We start from the raw sequence: 6,200 nt of genomic DNA, 5'->3' as shown, positions 1-6,200 counted from the left end.
CAACGCCCCCTAGAGAGTGGACCACCTAGGGTTGCAATCAACGAGGTCCCGAAACAAAACGGCGATAATAATAATGGTGAGCAAGTGACACCCACACAGGTCCCGGCCACAACACCCAAGGACGCGGTGAGGACGGGCAACTGGCTACGGGAGCTGGTGGCAGGAATCACGGGGGCCACGTCGCTGGTGGAAGGACAGGTGAACGGGCAGCGCACCCGGATCCTACTGGACACGGGGGCCGTAGCCTCACTCGTGAGCGCCACGCACTGCAGCGTGCTCGGGGTTGACGTGAGCCGCCTGCAGGCCCCGGATTGCGCGCTGCACACAGCGAGCGGAGCCGGGATGGGGTTGCTGGGAAGGATCTCCCTCGAGCTCCGTCTCGGAAACCAGTTGTGCAACCAGGAATTCTACGTCTCGAGTGTGTTGTGCCATGAGTGTATTGCAGGTACGGACCTCCTGGAAAAGCTGGGGCTCAACGTGCAGCCCCGCCAGCGATGCGCCACCGTGGAGGGCAGCGGGGAGCGGATTCCGTTCCTGGGACCCGAGCCGAATCGCCCTCGCTTCACACCCGTGGCCGCTACGCTGGTGTCAGCCCTCACCATCGGGCCACTCGCCGAGATGCTGGTGCCAGTGGCAACCCCCTCCGCCGACCCCACACACCGACCATCGGGTGAGGTAATGCTAACTCCTCACCCGGAGTTGGCAGCGCGGTACGGAGTCGTAGGATCAGCCACGCTGGTAAACGCAGATGGGGGCTGACTGTTCATGCCGGTGTTTAACCCACACAGTACCCCGGCGATGCTACGACGACGCACCACAGTAGCCACCATACACCCCCTGCACGCGCACCACTCTAACGACTCGGTGTTTGCACTCTGGGCGGAAGACCCTGGCCACTCTGAGGACAACCAGGATCTGGCCTGGCGGGTCGGCCCAACCCCCCGGGCCGAGATCGCTCCCCTACATGATGCGTTACATGTGCCTTGGGCAGATTTACCTAGGGGGGAGGCCGATCAGCTGCGCGGGTTGTTACGGGAGTACGCCGACGTGTTCAGCGAGCACGATTCAGATGTAGGCCGAACAGACCTTGTTAAGCACCAAATTGACACAGGTGCAGCCCGACCGATCAAACTCCCCGCATACCGGGTGGGCGCGCCTGAACGGACCCAGATCAAGGAGGCAGTCGCGGACATGCTACGTGATAACATAATTCAGCCCTCGACGAGCCCCTGGTCTGCCCCCGTGGTGCTAGTGACGAAAAAAGACGGGTCGACCCGATTCTGCGTTGATTACCGAAAATTGAACGCAGTCACCCTCGGCGACGCCTTCCCCATACCGCGCATCGACGGCACCTTTGACAGCCTCGCAGGGGCACGGTATTTTTCCACCCTCGATCTGGCGTCCGGGTACTGGCAGGTGGAGATGGCGGAGGAGGATCGGCTGAAAACCGCGTTCACCACCCCGATGGGGCTGTTCGAGTTTCGAGTGCTTCCGTTCGGACTCACTAACGCACCCGCGACATTCCAGCGGTTGATGGAGTTGGTAATGCGGGGCTTACAGTGGGAACAGTGCCTGATTTACCTGGATGACGTGATAGTGTTCAGCAGATCTCTGTCCGAGCACTGGTCAAGGTTGCGAGAGGTGTTCCAGCGACTACGAGCAGCCCATCTCAAGCTCAAGCCGCGTAAGTGCTACATTGCGCAGCGCGAGGTAGGGTACCTCGGACACCGAGTCAGCGAGGCAGGGGTGTGCACCGATCCGGAAAAGGTGCGCGCCGTAGTGGAATGGCCACGGCCCAGGAATCTGACGGAGATCAGGTCATTCTTAGGACTCGCCACCTATTATCGTCGATTTGTAAAGGGATTCAGCGAGATTGCACGCCCCCTCACCCAACTCACCTCCCCTAAGAACCCCTATCGATGGACGGAGGCCTGCGAAACGGCCTTCACCGCCCTCAAAGACCACCTCACCCACACCCCCACCCTAGCTTTCCCAGATTTCACCACGGATTTTATCTTGGACACCGACGCCTGCAGCAGTGGGCTGGGCGCGGTGCTGTCACAGGTGCAGGGTGGGACAGAGCGGGTCATCGCATACGCCAGTCGGACCCTGAGTGGGGCCGAGCTGAATTATTGCGTGACCCGTCAAGAACTGTATGCCGTGATCTTCGCGTGTAAACAGTTCCGACCGTATTTGTACGGCAGGAAATGTCGGGTGCGCACTGACCATTATGCCCTGCAGTTTCTCCTTACATTCAAGGAACTGCGGGGGCAGATGGCCCGATGGCTGGCGCAGTTGCAGGAGTACAACCTGCAAATAGAGTACCGAGCTGGGCGTACGCACGCAAACGCGGATGCCTTGTCGAGGCAGCCCGCGGTGTGTGCCGAGACAAGGTTGGAGGAAGTCTGCCCGTGCTTCACGGGGGGCCGTTGCTGGCAGGTGGCAGGCCCCCAGGAGCGCACCGAGACTAACCCTCCCCCGGTGAGAGGCAGTGCAGTATGTGCCACAGAGACCCCAGTAGGAGGAACCAGGGACCCGGGGGACCACTCGACAGGCACGGGGCCCACACCCTGGGGCCCAACGGGTCGCGCAACCCCATCCGATCGGATCCAGGAGGACGTCGGCTGCGCCTTTCCGGGCCTGGACCACGCGCAGCTGATACGGACCCAGCTGCGGGATCCGGATCTGGCGGCGGTGGAAGCGGCTCTACGGGAGAAGAAGGACGCCCTACCAGGACCCTGGAGTGGTTTGTACGCCCGGTTGTGCGTGCAGAACGGGGTAGTACGAGAGCTGACAGAAGCCGGCCAGCCTGGGTGCATCTGTGTTTCCGCCCAGGTGCGACCCCAGCTGCTAAGACTGGTGCACCACCACCCGCTCGGGGACCATGACGGGGAAACGGCGCACTCGGGAAACCCTGCATCGCCAGTATCTCTGGCCCAAGTTAGCACAAGACGTGGCCGCCTGGGTACAGGGCTGTCGCGCGTGCCAGCAATGTGGGCCGAAACCGGCACGATACCAGGTACCCATGAGACTGTTCCGCGTCAGTCGAACGAATCAGCTGGTTGGGATCGACCTGCAAGGGCCATTCCCGCGATCCCACCGGGGCAACCGATATATTCTCGTAGCGGTGGAGTACTTCACACGCTATCCCGTAGCGGTGGCCATCCCCGATAAGACAGCCCTCGTAGTAGCCCGAGCGTTCTTGGAACACTGTGTACTTAAGCACGGGATCCCTCACAGAGTCATTACTGACCAGGGTAGTGAGTTCGAGGCAGAGCTATTCCAGGCGCTGTGCCGGGAGTTCGGGATCCAGAAGGACCGAACTACGGCGTATCATCCCCAGGCAAATGGGATGGTAGAGAGAATGAACCAGACCCTAGCCGGGAAGCTTAAACGCATGGCGGCCGCGAATCAACGGGACTGGGACGAACACCTCCCCTATGCTCTGTTCGCCTACGCCACCACAGTACACACCTCCACGGGACAGACCCCGCTCCTAATGATGTTTGGTCGTGAGTCTCGCCTGCCTACAGATCTGCTGTTCGGTGTCCCTCCACCGCAATGGGAGGAAGGGAGCCGCCCCGTGGAGGACTTGATGGCGACCCTGCGAGAAGCTAGGGTCCGGGCCTACCCGCAAGGCGAGACCGCGCACCAGTGGCAGGAGCGGGGCACCCGACCCCGAATGGAGCCCCCCTTCTACTCGGCGGGCTCTCAGATGTGGCTGCACACCCCTCGCGTCGGGGCCAGGCAGGTGGGGAAGTAAACCACCTACTGGCGGGGGCCCTGGACGGTGGGGCGACAGATCTCCCCTTGGATGGTACTGATTCAAGGGGGAGAGGGGGGCTGGGAGATGGTAGTCAGTGTCCGGCGACTGAAACCATGGAGGGCGGCCCCAGCAAGGGAGAACCCCGCCGCTCGAGGACGCCGGAACCTCCCCCCCCCACACCCCCCATACCCGGGGGCCTCGTGCCGTATATGGGCCCCACGGGGCCCTGGGCCCCAGGGGGTACCGACCCAAGCCAAGGGAGACGAGGACGACGGCCCCTGAACCCTACCGCCCCCGAGTTTGTCTCCCAGCCCGCAGGTACCCAGGACCGGAAAGAACCCCTGGAGTGGAGGAGGAGACCGCCGCCAGAACCCCGAGAGACGGACCCGCCACCGCCGAGACCAGCCACAAGAGCCGGACGAGTCCCGCAGACCCCGCGGCGCTACCTCGTAGGGGCAACCCAGGCGAGGTGCTCCAGTCAACCCGGAACGGGGACTGGCACCTCGGGGGGCTGTGTGGTGCCGCCGCAGCGGAGCCGCTCCAGCGGAGCCGTACCCATCGCCGCGACGCCATCACCGATGCCTCGGATTTCCCGCCACTCTCCCGGGCCGGTGCCTTCTCAGACGTCCGCGTTTTGCCCACTGCACAGTCGTGAGGCCGCCGCAGCAGGGCCGCTCTGCCGAGGCCGTGCCCACCGCCACTCTGCCGCCACCGGGGGATGCCGACGCGGTGCACCCTCACCACCCCCCCCCCCCCCCGCACGAACGCACACACGCCCAACGTAGAGCCGGGAGGGGAGGTCACCCGGCCGATAGATTTTTTTCCAGAAGTCCCTAATGGGATCGAACTTCATGGTTTCCTGCGGCCGGGAAATTGGGCGATCTTCCCCCTGTAGCTGACATGCACTGCGGCGCCGTGACCTAATAGTAAAAGTTGCATGGTCACGGAAAGGGCCATCGAGCCACCGCGAGTGGAACCACACACACACAAGCACGGGTCAGTGGACTGGTAGCGGGAGAACAAAGAGCGTATGTCGGAGAGATCATTGCGGCGACGTCACCTGAGCTGGGATCCGGGTATCGAAAGGGCGGGAAAATCCGAGCCCCTGATTGGACGGGAGGTCAAGGAAGCGAAACGCCGAAATTCCTTTGTTGTAGGTTGGATAAAGGGAGGGGGATTCAGGTAGCAAGGCAGTTCTTCTTCAAGATCATCGCGGTCCACGCAGGAGGGGAGTCAGCCGTTCGAGACGTCCGCGTGACGAACTTCAGCGCAGCCAGGCTCAACCCTCTACTGATCGCTTTTCTACAGCTTCCAGTGCAGCAGAGTGGAAGTACGCATGAGTAAGAGAGAGGTAAGTTTGGGCTATTTGATTGAGGGTAGAAAGCAGAGCGATAGGCAGGGGAAATACAGTCTAGGATCCCAAGGGGAATAGGCTGACATCCACTTACCCACAGAATTACGCGTAGCTTAACGGGTTGCTCGCGGTAAATAAAATAACTGGTAGGGGAATAAACTGTTTCGTGTGGTCCTTTGGAGGGTGAAGAGGAGGGTGGAGAGTGTTTTGTGTTCGCGCGCACACGCGGCTGTTTGCGGCGAATAAGGGAGTAGAGCGTGCTTGGTGTCCGTACCTGTACGATCGTTTCCAGTATTGTTCAGCGCATACCTACACGACTATTTTCGGTGGTGCCCAGCGCTCGCGTACCTGCGCAATCACCTACAGTAGCGCTTTGCGCTCGCGTGCGTGCGCGGTTGTTTTCCACGAAGCGGAGTGTTCAGTGTACGCGTGCCTACGCGTTTGGTTTCGGTGGCGTTTAGCGCTCGCATACCTGTACGATTGTTTACAGTAGGGCTTAACGCTCGCGCATCTGTGTGACGGGGTGGCGGTCGCGCACCCGCGCGATTGTCTAATAGCGAGGGAGCGAATTAAGCGCCTAGCGTGCACGAAAACGCAGCTGTGTAAACAGCCCGTTAAATCGGAGCAAAGTAATCGCGGCGTGTTTGTTTTTGCTCAAGCGGGTGGAGCGTGGGTGGGAGGGAATCCCACGGCGGCGCGCCACACCTGTTTATTCCCGTGCAGGACGGGGTTTTACTTTGTGAGCGCGCTCACTGTGGCACGCCGCCGTTGAACAGGGTAGCGCATCGCAAGCGCAAAGCGTACGAGCCGCTAATTAAGCTACGCAAACACGGTCGACATCCCAGGCAGAGGTACAGGGGTGCGAGACATTAGGGGTCGGCAGTCTGGACCTGACAGAGCAGCCGGGGGGTAGCGGTATGAGTGGAACGGGGGAGTCGGTGGGCAACGGCCCTGACAATTCAGTGATGGCGGGGGACGGTAGCCCCCACAGTTTGGCGTCAGAAGCGGTACGAACCCCCGCGTTACCCCACGCAAAAATAAGGCATATATTCACCGGCCGGGGTACCCCTTCGTGGAAAG

Source organism: Petromyzon marinus, unplaced genomic scaffold, assembly GCF_048934315.1.
Source record: "Petromyzon marinus isolate PM22_M1 ecotype Great Lakes invasive population unplaced genomic scaffold, UKy_Petmar_22M1.pri1.0 PM_G_Scaffold_37, whole genome shotgun sequence".
NCBI classification, from domain to species: domain Eukaryota; kingdom Metazoa; phylum Chordata; class Hyperoartia; order Petromyzontiformes; family Petromyzontidae; genus Petromyzon; species Petromyzon marinus.
This window is presented reverse-complemented; position numbering follows the sequence as displayed.